The 12544-nt window shown below is 41.1% G+C and overlaps 1 protein-coding gene across 2 annotated transcripts in view; it reads right to left on the minus strand.

Moving 5' to 3' along the window:
* The window catches only part of PIK3C2A (phosphatidylinositol-4-phosphate 3-kinase catalytic subunit type 2 alpha), a 109059-nt gene extending 98910 nt beyond the window's left edge, over nt 1-10149 (minus strand). For both annotated transcript variants that reach the window (XM_058546049.1, XM_058546051.1), the window contains exon 1: nt 10038-10149. The gene's annotated coding sequence lies outside the window, so the exon portion shown is untranslated. The remainder of the gene's footprint in view (nt 1-10037) is intronic.
* Between the last annotated feature and the right edge of the window lie 2395 nt (nt 10150-12544).

Raw genomic sequence — 12544 nt, forward strand, 5'->3', positions numbered from 1 at the left:
AATATACTAGAGAATGAACCTAATGGGGTCACAGAGTAACGTAGATTCAAAGACTACTTGAAAGAAATGGCTTCAGTTCTTACTAATACTCAAGTTAGGGTCAAATCAATCTAATATCTAGAGAGTCTGTTCCTAAAGAAATCAGGGACTTGTAGAATTTAATCCTTTTCTGCAAATTTAGATACGTTAAATGTACAGCTATATTTCTAGGTTTAGGGTATGACACAATCAAATTTTCTCATTTCAACCTAATTCAATTTTACTCTGTGATTTGTAGGAAACATTTTTTGATAAAAATTAAGAATAAGTTAAATCACCAAACTTAACCAAAATCAAAAATCTGTCAAAAAAATAATCCTAAAATCTCCATTTATCAATAAGAACTTTTTATAATTAAACTTAATATACCTCCAATGGGGAAAAAACACAGTATATTCAATTATTAGGTGTAACAACAGGAAGCCAAAGGTGTGTGTTATGCAGAGACATTCACGTGATCTGATTTACATTGTTCAAAGATCTCTATCTGCTCTGTGTAAAATACACATAAGAAAAACAAAAATGGAAACTGGGAGACCAATTAACAGATAATTGAAATAATCTAGAAAAGAACCAGCAATGACTTGAACTAGAACAACAGCAATGAAAATGTTAAATGGGGGCCGGCCCCGTGCCTTAGCGGTTAAGTGCGCGCGCTCCACTGCTGGTGGCCCGGGTTCAGATCCCGTGCACACACCGACGCACCACTTCTCCGGCCACGCTGAGGCCACGGCCCACATGCAGCGACTGGAGGGATGTGCAACTATGACATACAACAATCTGCTGGGGCTTTGGGGGGAAAAATAAATAAATAAAATCTTTAAAAAAAAAAAAAGAGGGGGGCTTAGTGGTTAAGTGAGTGCGCTCCACTGCTGGCGACCCGGGTTCGGATCCCGGGCTCGCACCGACGCGCTGCTTCTCTGGCCATGCTGAGGCCGCATCCCACATACAGCAACTAGAAGGATGTGCAGCTATGACACACAACTATCTACTGGGGCTTTGGGGGGAAAAAATAAATAAATAAAATCTTTAAAAAAAAAACTTAAAAAAAAAAAGAAAAAAGTGGTTTGATTTAAACAAGCAAATAAAAATGATAAGTTTAAACAGTAAATGAAATGGGGAGGGGAGTAGTAATGTAAGAGAGAATGATTTAGTTGAAGGGATACTATTAATAGTGCAGTCAGGGAAAAGATGAAATTGGAGCCCTAACCTGGGCGTAAGAAAAGAGTGAGTCATGGGAAAAGCTAAGGGAAGAGCCTTCCCAAGCTTCTTCACAAGTTTAAAGATGGATGAGCCTAGACTGGCTTCTGAATTCTTTAACCTCCATACCATACTTAGAATTATGCTTTGCCCAAATACTACAAGCAATTATAAAGGCCTTAATTATTCCATTTTGACAAAAAGCATTGGCTACACTATAGTCTAAAAGGCACTAGCAGTCATTATACCACCTTCAGTCCTTAGGAGCAACATTCTACACATAAGAGATTCACAACAAAGGCATTCATCCAGACCAACTTTCTATATCTGCATATGTGTATCACTGTATATATCTGGGAGGGGGACAAGGAAGAGGGAGGATACAGTCACAGCAAGAGGTTCCATTGAAAGGCATTTTACTGACAAAGTAGTTTTCAATCTAACTCACAATCCCAACAGTAATACTGCTTTGTGGAGATGATTACGGACCTTTGGACTCCTTTATGGTTCATTCATTTAACATGAATCATTAAACATACTGACATTACCCCAATTCCAATACAACAAATAACAGTAAGCTTTTGTGCTAAATGTTATGGTATATGCCTCCATTTCCAACATGGATTAAGGCAGGAAAAAAAACTGAGTTGCAACTGAGAACCCCCAAATAGGGAATAATAATAATGAAAAACTGACATGAATACTTCTGGAATTTTTCCCCAAACTCCATCGATTTCTATGGCTAAAAAAATCTTGTTTTCACATGACACCAACTGCATGAAATGCCTAGTTTTATAGAACAACAGTGATAACAAAGAGAAGAAAATGATGTAGTAGCAAGACTAGAGCTCAAATACCAGACTTCCCTCTTACTAACAGTGTAACCTTAAGCAAGCTACTTAATCTCCCTTTGTTTAAGCTTTCTCATCTGTAAACCACAGATCATGTATCACAGTGTTGTACGGGTTTAATAAAAGAATATATATAATGCCTGGTATATAAAAAGCATTAAAAAATACATGCATTACATCTGTCCAATTATTGGGACAACCATCAGTATGTTCCTACCATTAAAAAAGGCAGCTTAGGGCCGGCCCGGTGGCGTAGCAGTTAAGTGCGCATGCTCCGCTGCGGCGGCCTGGGGTTCGGATCCTGGGCGCGCACCAATGCACCGCTTGTCAAGCCATGCTGTGGCGGCGTCCCATATAAAGTAGAGGAAGATGGGCACGGATGTTAGCCCAGGGCCAGTCTTCCTCAGTAAAAAGAGGAGGATTGGCAGCTGTTAGCTTAAGGTTGATCTTCCTCACAAAAAAAAAGGCAGCTTATTGCCAATAAGCACACAAAAAAAATGCTCACCATCATTAGTCATTAGGGAAATGCAAATCAAAACCACAATGAGATATCACTTCATACCTACTAGAATGGCTATAATTAAAAAAACAGAAAATAACAACTGTTAACAAAGATGTGGAGAAATTAGAATCCTGATCCTTTGCTGATGGGAATGTAAAATGGTACAGCCGCTTTGGAAAACACTTTGGTGTTTCCTCAAAAAATTAAACACAGAATATGACCCAGCAATTCTACTCCTAGATATACACCCAAAAGAACTAAAAACAGGGATTTAGACATCTGTACAAAAATGCTCACAGCTGCATTTTTCACAATAGCTAAAAGGTAGCAACAACTCAAGTGTCCATCAATAAATGGATATACAAAATGTGGTATATTACATACAATGGAATATTATTCAGCCACAAAAGGAATAAAGTTCTGAATACATGCTACAATATGTATGAAAATATTATGCAAGGTTAAAAAATCCAGACACAAAAGGACAAATATTGCATGATTCCACTTATATGAAATATCTAGAATAGGTAAATTCATAGAGACAGAGAGTAGATTAGCAGTTACCAGGGGCTGGGAAGAGGGGGAATGGGTAGTTACCGCGTAACAAGTACAGAGTTTCCATTTGAGGGAATGAAAAATTTTGGAAACAGATAGTGGTAATCATTGCACAACACTGTAAATATAATTAATGTCACTGAATTGTACACTTAAAAATGGTTAAAATGACATTTTGTTATATATAACTTACAATAAAAGTCATTAGAAAGTCATCATCTTGACAGAAACCTTCACACAATTTCCCATCCTCAAAAAACTTAATTCTAGAGTCTTGCATTTTTGACAATTAGCAAATATAAATAGTTTACATACATAAAAAAAATAATAGGGGAAACCAGGTCCAGGGTTTATGAGAATTCTCTGTACTATCTTAACAATTTTTCTGTAATCTAAAACTGTTCTAAAAATTAGCTACTGTTGTTGTTTTTTAAAAAGGCAACTTGGGGGCCGGCCCTGTGGCGCAAGCAGTTAAGTGCGCGCGCTCCGCTGCGCCAGCCCAGGGTTCGCCGGTTCGGATCCCGGGGGCACACCAACGCACTGCTTGGCAAGCCACGCTGTGGCGGCGTCCCATATAAAGTGGAGGAAGATGGGCACGGATGTTAGCCCAGGGCCGGTCTCCCTCAGCAGAAAAAGAGGAGGATTGGAAGATGTTGGAAGATGTTAGCACCGGGCTGATCTCCTCACCAAAAAAAAAAAATAAAATAAAAATAAAAAAATAAAAAGGCAACTTACTGAATCTCAAAAGCATTATGCTAAGTGAAAGAAGCCATATTCAAAAGGCTGTATATACTGTAGATGCCAATTTATATGACATTCTGGGAAGGCAAAACTATATGAATAAAAAAAAAAAAAATCAGTTGTTGCCAGAGATTGGAGGGTGAGTAGAAGGGATTACTTACAAAGGGGCATAAGGACTCTTTTTGGAGTGATGGAAATATTCTTTATCTTAACTGTGGTGGTGGCAGTTACATGTTGTTGCTATTTCTCAGAATTTATAGAGCTGTACACCTAAAACAGACGAATTTTACTATAAGTAAATTATATCTCAATAAATCTGATTAAAAAAAAACCTAAACAGTTATAGTGCTATGTCATGCACTTCAATACAGACAGAATTCCAGTATGAATTCCATTATGAGATCTAGTCAGATGAAACCAGGCTATATTCTCTGGAGCCAAAGAGCACCTTTTCTCAACTCAGCACTGTAATCTAAAAAGCATTTACACACTAAACTAAAAAGAGCAGTCAGAACAGTTACAAGTTCATTATGAACACATATAAAGTGACAATAAATCAATTTGATTATCGCTATTCATAGCACTATGGTTTTGTTTATAGGTATAATTAGGTCTCCTTCACAGCTTAACTTTGGGGGAATAAAATACATGCTTCGGGGCCGGCCCCGTGGCTTAGCGGTTAAGTGCTCGCGCTCCACTGCTGGCGGCCTGGGTTTGGATCCTGGGCGCACACCGACGCACCGCTTCTCCAGCCATGCTGAGGCCGCGTCCCACATACAGCAACTAGAAGGATGTGCAACTATGACATACAACTATCTACTGGGGCTTTGGGGGGAAAAAAATAAATAAATAAAACCTTTAAAAAAAAAAAAAATACATGCTTCGCATAATTCCCCAAACTGCAAATAAAACATTTGAAAAAGTGTTTTCCTGTTCCCTAATTAGACATTTTCCTAAGTGTGTCTATCTCTCCCATCAACATCCATGTTCTTTCCCCACCTCACCAGAAAGTACGTACCTGCGTTGATTTCCCTCTATTGTCTCCTCTCATTTTCCCCATGCTTTTATCTTGAAAGAGGATTTTATCTTTACTTTTTTCCTCTCATTTCACAGTAGAACTTTAATACTTAATGTCCTCCTGCTTCTACTTGTATTTTCTGAAGGTAAACTGCCAATTTCTGTTCTTATAGGAAAACACTTTTTTTTAAAAAATGGCCTGTTTCAATTAGGATTTCCCATACTGTAAATTTTTAAGCAATTTTCTTTTCTTACCACTGCCCATTCTTTTCTCTTTCCATAATCAAATTCCTTATCAAATCCCTACTCACTTTACAACAGGAACCAGCATTACTCTGCTGCTAATCTATAGTCACCAATCTCTCCTTCAGCCCTCTTAACCATGTCTTCCCCACTACTCAAGCCACGAGTTCACAGCCTGTGCTAAGACTTCCTGAATCATCCAAATAATATAAAAGTTCTGAGCACTGGCCTCTAAATTCTTTATTGCAGATGTCTGTTCCCATCTCTTACTTCTCCTCTGTCCTGTCCTTATCTTTTGAAATAAGACTTGCAAATCCTTCCTTAAACTCGCACTTTATTTTCTCTTACCTAAGTTTTCCCCAAGTTGTTCCCTGTGCATTGAAATAACTCTGCCCTTAACATCTCATCACCTTCTTCATCCTACAGTAACAATTTAAGATCTAAACTCTTCACTCAAAAATCAAAAAACTTGCCTAATTGGGGCCGGCCCGGTGGCGCAAGCGGTTAAGTGCGCGCGCTCCGCTGCGGCGGCCCGGGGTTTGCTGGTTCGGATCCCGGGCGCGCACCGACGCACTGCTTGGTAAGCCATGCTGTGGCGGCGTCCCATATAAAGTGGAGGAAGATAGGCACAGATGTTAGCCCAGGGCCGTCTTCCTCAGCAAAAAAAGAGGAGGATTGGCGGATGTTAGCTCAGGGCTGATCTCCTCACAAAAAAAAAAAAAAAAAAAAAAAAATTGCCTAATTAACACTCATCAATTTTAAATGTAACTATACTATCCTTTACATCTTTTCTTTCCCATTAACAATTTTTTTTTATAACTAAAGTACTTTATGCTATATGTATACTAGTTGGCTATATGTATAGCAGTTGAAATATAAACTCCCTAAAGGCAGGAAGTATCCATTCTTTAATAGACATTCCAAATCTGGTAAGTGCTATTTATCTAAATCAAGTACCACAGGAATAGAGGCCATGAAAAGAACACTAGGCTTAGCATTTTAAGACACTGTAAGTACAAGGAATGCCTCTTATGTATTATGCTGAACAAGTCACAACCTTATGGGGCCTCATTTTCCTCTTCAAGAAAATGAGAAAAATACTTGCCCAAGAGTATTCTTCTTTCTTGCCCAAGAGTATTCTCTTACTTCACAGAGAATAACGGGGATGGGGGAAGCATTAGTTAAGCTATAATCATCAATCAATACAAATCTAAGAATATTATTTACTTTATCATTGTTAGTCATAGTTATCTTGTCTAAAATAAGCCTTTCATGGTTTTTTTTCAAACCAAACTCAACGCACAGCTAAGTAAGTGAATCAACATTGCACACCATTTGTTCATATCACTAACTTTTTGTACTATAAGACTAACAGAAAGCCACATGTTTAACAGCAGGGATGTTAATTATATAGTATCTTAATGCATTCTCAAGGTTAAAAGATAAATACTTGCTGCTAAGCCAATAATTATTACCTTCAAATCTATTAAAATCAAGACTGTTTAAAAATCCCATGCTCTTCTGCACCTAAATAGCTGAATCTAAAATTTTAAGAAATCCAAAAAATAGTTTAAAATTGTATAAATCTACTTTTTAACTGCCTAAAATGTCCATGTGCCCTCTCCCATTGTGTTTTGAATCTATCACGTTATAAAAGGTTGCAGAGAAAAGGAGAGATATGAAGCATACATAAATGCACAAAATAAAGATATCAAAAATGTGACTCCATCACAGAGACAGGGAAGACAGTTTCTTCTAGTCCCGACCATTACCCTATGAATAACCTGAAAGATATCCATTTTCAAGTTATGACCATAATTCCAATCAAAAGAGCATCATGTATGAATGCTATCAAAATAATTCTAAACTGTAATTAGTAACACATTTCTCATAGGAATTGCTTTCATTTTCAAGTTAGGAATCCACAATGGAAAAGCAGAATTTTCATACTTTAGACCTGCAGTGTCTAATATGGTAGCTACTAACCACATGCAGCTACTGAGTGCTTGAAATGTGGCCAGTCCGAAGTGAGATGTGTTGTAAGCATAAAATGCACATCAGATGTCAAAAACTCACCAAAAAAATGTTAAGTATCTTATATATGTGGCTCTCATTTAATATTTCTACTGGACGGCACCGATTTAGATGTAGTCAACCCTCGAATAAATAAATGGATGCCAGAAGTATTAAGCATCTTGCTTAATATCTCACTGCTTGGTAGTATCACAACAGGGTCTAGAACCTGATCACCTTTATCCTACCCTTATTAATAGATGGAATTCATCCTTTAAGACTCAACTAAAGTATCATCTTCCTCATCAGATGCACTCATGCCCTCTCCATCTCCCAGCCCAGGTAATCACATCCTTTTCAGTACTTCGGATCTACCACTGCCCTTATAACCACAGTGTTATGATTTGTGTGACTGTCTCTCCAGACAGAACAGAGACCTTCTTGAGGACAAGCACTGACTGTCTCATTCATTTTTTCTGTTCCTGGAACAACTACAGTGCAACTATAGGGGCCCTTGCAGGCCCCCTAAAAACAAGATCTTTCAGAGGGCTGATTTTTAGCCCTACTCAGGTACAACGAACAAATCAAATCACATATCATATGAATGCACTGCACTAAAACATTCACTTTTATCATTTACCTGCCTTAAATTCTTTTTGAAATATAGCAAATATAATAAAATGGATAATTTGTTATCAAAGCAACACAAGTTACAAAGCATTAAAAAAAGTGCTTTGCAATGCTGCTCTGAAAACTTGGGTCTGATGCTCTGATAAGAAGAACTGAGCTCTGGGGGAATTAAACACTCTCGTTAGGCATAAATTCACTTACTGATTGTGCTTACTAAGTGCAAAAACACTGTGCTAAATTATAAAAAGATTCCTGGACATGGGAACTGATGCAGCAATATTCAATTAATTGAAAACTTTAGAACCATTCATGGCAGAAGGGAGAAACAAAGAATCACATGCTTAACATACAGCTAATTACATAAAGTTATAGTTTCTAAAATTCCTAAATGCAAGCATGCCAACTTTTATATTCCATAAAACAGAAAAAGTTGTGAAACCTATAGATGAAAATATTAAAATATATTGCTTGCCAAGAAAAACTGCAAGCAATATGCATGCAAAACACAAATAGCAGGGCTGGCCCCGTGGCTTAGCGGTTAAGTGCGCGCGCTCCGCTGCTGGCAGCCCGGGTTTGGATCCCGGGCGCGCACCGACGCACCGCTTGTCCAGCCATGCTGAGGCCGCGTCCCACATACAGCAACTAGAAGGATGTGCAGCTATGACATACAACTATCTACTGGGGCTTTGGGGGAAAAATAAATAAAAAAAATTATTAAAAAAAAAAACAACACAAATAACAACAGAGATTTTCATAAGAAAAAAATTGCTGTAGAGTCTATTAATTTAGGCCAAATTACTTGTGGAAGAAGTTCTATATGTGCTTTGCACCTATATAAAATCACTTTTGAATTATGTTTGATTAAATAATAAAATCTCTCTATTCTCATTCAGTCATAACGCTTTTCAGTACTCAAAGACTGTCTTAATATTAATCAAGCAGTTACCTTCAACCATACAGACCTCAACTAACGCACTTCAGTCTAATTTGCTACCGTGAATAAGAGCACCAACCCCACCTATGGCAGAGCTGCTAAGCAGAGTTCCCTGTGGAGACTTCACCACCAGCCAAGGACAAAGGTACAAAGTCTCTCCTGGAATCAGTGCTCCTGGAATAAGCGTTCCGGGACCTCAGCACAGCCTTCTCTTTATACTGTATCTTCAACACTCTTCCAAGAATAGCTTTCTTTTTTCTGTATCTCTTCTAATCTGTGGTTTTGATGCTCCAATATATTAAACAATTTTCCCAACAGAGTTTTTCTGCCTGACCCCCACCTGGAAAGACTTTAGGTTACCTCTTTAATCTTGTTCAAAGAAGAAGGCCTCTTCCCTTCACACCAAATTCAACACCCATTGTTCAAAATAAAAATATCATTACAACCTCAACTTCTCTCAGGCTAATACAGGGAAAGAACTACCACAGGCTCTCTCTTCTACATCCTTTATCTCCAGACGTTCCTCCTCACTTTTCTCCTTCCTCATTTCCCTCCTCAACCCTTGCTCCCCCCCACAAAAAATAAATTCCACAGCTGGAGAATCTCGTTTTTAAAGCCAAACCATTTAGGGAGGAAAATAAGTATGTGCTTTTTCCTTCAATTATTTATTGTTCCGCCGTCACTCAGGAAGAGTTAAGCAAATATTTTCAATCTGACCGCCCTCCCAGAAAGATGATGCGCTAAATACACACTGAAATAACGCTGTCTTCCCGAAGCAAGTGGATTCGCGGCAAAAAGGCAAAAGGGGGAAGAGAGAAGAAAAAGGATCATTAGCCCCCAAAGCCGGAGATGGGACAAGGAGGTGAAAAAGGCGGGGGTGTGGGAGGGGGAATAATTGAGAAGTGCAACACACACACACTCTCCAGAACCTAACAATTCGACAAGAGAATAGGACCGGCCACTGCAGCTCCGGCCCAGTCCTCACAGACAAGCGGGTGGCCTCCCCTCCCCCTTTGGGACAAAACTAACTCCCAGACGACCCCCACCCCGACAAGAGGGGCCTAGTGGGGGCGCGGGCCCCTCGCACCTTCGGTGCGGCAGTCAGCAACGGCCTGGGTGGCAGCAAGGCCCGGAGGGAGGTGAGTTGAGCTGGGGCAGCGCCAAGGGTACGGGATGGAGGGTCAGAGGCGGGCACCCGCGGGACTGGGCGCCACGGCAAGGGACCCTCCCATCCCAGGATCCCCGGGGCCCCTCGCCGCCCTTGCAGAGCAGGGACCCAGGTACCGGCCCCCGCCACACCAGCGCTCCTCACCTCACGCTGCCTGAGCCTCTGCCTCCACCACAACCCGAGCCGCCACAGCCGCCACGGTCCGAGCCATTTTCCCCCCAGCCGCCTCAGCCGCCGCGGAGAGCTTCGGCGGACTCCGCGGCCAGCCAAGCACAGCACGTCACTTCCGGCCGGGGAAGCACCGCCTGCCGCGCCTAGGCTTCTTGCGGATTGGCTGGCGTAGACGGCCTACCTGAAGTAGTGGGCGGGGCTTGGGCGAGTCCCGTGAGGCTTGAGCCCGGGGAGTGGGGGCTAGGGTCTTGCTCCCAACTGGGAAATGCCGAGTGGGCTCTGGCTGTCTCTTTGTGCAGCCCCAGACCAGGGGCGGGGGGCATCCGGGACACCAGCCGGCCACCTTTCCGGCCAGGCGTCGGACCCCCGCCAACTACCCAAGTACTCTATTGTTCCCGTGCCCTCTCCAGGGACGCCGCGCTTGCCTCCATCCGGGCTGCGGCTCCCAGATTCGCTGTCTTGGCTCCGGGCCGCGCCGAGATTCGTTTGTGATTGGAAGACTGAAAGGAACAGGCAAGACATAAAATCGTTCACTGTAACCAGCATTTACCGAGTCCTCATGGTGGATCAGGTGCTGTGGGGTGTGTAATTAGTAACCCATCGCGTGGATTGTGTAAAGCGCCTTCACATCAATGTCTCATGTAATCCTCACAACAGCCAGATGAGGAAGATAGCCCAGTAATAACTCACAGCCAGACGGCTCTTTTTCTACATTACAAAATATCTTCACATACAATCTCCATAATAATATCTTCCTCATGAGAATTGAATGACATTATGCTTGTAAAGCGTTTAGCCCTTAATTGTTAGATTGAAAAATTACATAACCATGTTAAGCAGATAGGAAAATTATCCCCATTTACAGATGGCAAAGCTGAGGGCGCGAGTCAAACTCATTTCCGATTCCAATCTATAGCGTTTTAAAACAGATTGTCCCTTAAACGGTAAGAGAAAGGGGTCTGCTCCTTCCAGATGTTCACAGTCTAGTGTGGTAGACTGATTTGGACTACAATTCTCAAGTTAAAAAAAATCTTTTTTGCAATTGTAAGAAGACTGTAAGAGAAGTAGAAACTTACCTCGGACAAATAATGGGAAAGGAATCTGTCTGATTTTTTTTCTTTTTTTTTGGAGGATGTGAAGTGCATGAAGCCCTCTAATCACTGTAATAAACATGCCTATACCTCCCAGGAGATGAGGAGACTGGGTGGAGTTGCTATCCTATGGAGAAGTCTAGAAGCAACTGTATGATTATTCCTCGTGTCTGTGGCTGCCAACTCTGTCCACTCACCCTTCCTACTCCTAGCTTTCCACCAGCTCCCCCTGCCCTGCCCCCCCATACACACACTTCCAGGCAGGCTGTACACACCCTAGAAGAATGTCCCTTAGGAATCCGCTTAGTTCTACAGCATTGTTCTGCTTTATCTTCTGATCAAAGGAGGAATTTCTAGAATTGGCAGCTCTTTCACAAGATTAAAAGGGGAGGGGAAAACGATTTATCTCAGGGTTGGTTTCCTAGCTCCTGGTCCGGAACTGAGTGTGCCTTCAGAAAAGAAGGAAGAAGCTTTGAGAGAACACTGTGTCTTGAGGGAAGATTAACTGTTTAACTTTTTTGTATCTTATATTTTTCTTAAGAGACATGTTTTCCCTGGGTCCCAGCAGCAGAGAGCCCTTGCTTGAGTGAGTGCCTTGTTGCAATTCCAGCTTCATCATTTCAATACATCTCTTGAAGAACCAGAAGGGTCCCAGTAAGAAGAAGAAGAAGGAAGAGTGCTTGATGGTTCTCCAGATTCGAAAAAAGCAGCACTCACAAATTGCCAGGTGTCAAGAATCTGAACTGGTAGCCCTCCCTTAGCCTGTTTCATCTGTCACAATGGTGTGTGAAGATGCATGTGTGAACAACAGAAACTCCAAGTTCTAGGAGAAAGTGCATACTGGTGCTGCCATCATTTGGAACCAAATAGAACATAGCTAGCAGCCATTTCTCCTCTTTCCATTCTCTCACCAGCTTCAATATTAAGATTTAAAGGTAGAGAAAAGAACCGAGGAGAAGGCATTATATTTTTAAGTGTTCCAATCCTAACCTCCCACAGAGAACTTCATAGCACCACAAATATTCCCAAACTTCTTCCAGTACCAAATGAGAAATGGGCGACCTTGTTTTACCACAGGTAAAAACAGTAGCTAACATTTACAGCCGGGCCCTGTTCTTAGTGTTTTATAAGTCATTGAATCTCTCCAACAACCTTATGATAGGGTACCATTATTATATCCTCATTTTATAGCTGAGGAATTAGAGGAACAGAGAGCATAAGTAACTTGCCCAGAATCATACAGCTGCTAAGTGGTTCAGCTGGGATCCAAACCTGAGTCTGACTGTACTGCCCCCAACAGGCCAAGGAGACTTTAACAGCAATAAAGTAGCTAAAATAGGCCATTAGTAAGGAGATCTATTCCTCTCTTTCCTTTTCTAATATTGTATC

Source organism: Diceros bicornis, chromosome 7 (genome assembly GCF_020826845.1).
Source record: "Diceros bicornis minor isolate mBicDic1 chromosome 7, mDicBic1.mat.cur, whole genome shotgun sequence".
Classification (NCBI taxonomy): domain Eukaryota; kingdom Metazoa; phylum Chordata; class Mammalia; order Perissodactyla; family Rhinocerotidae; genus Diceros; species Diceros bicornis.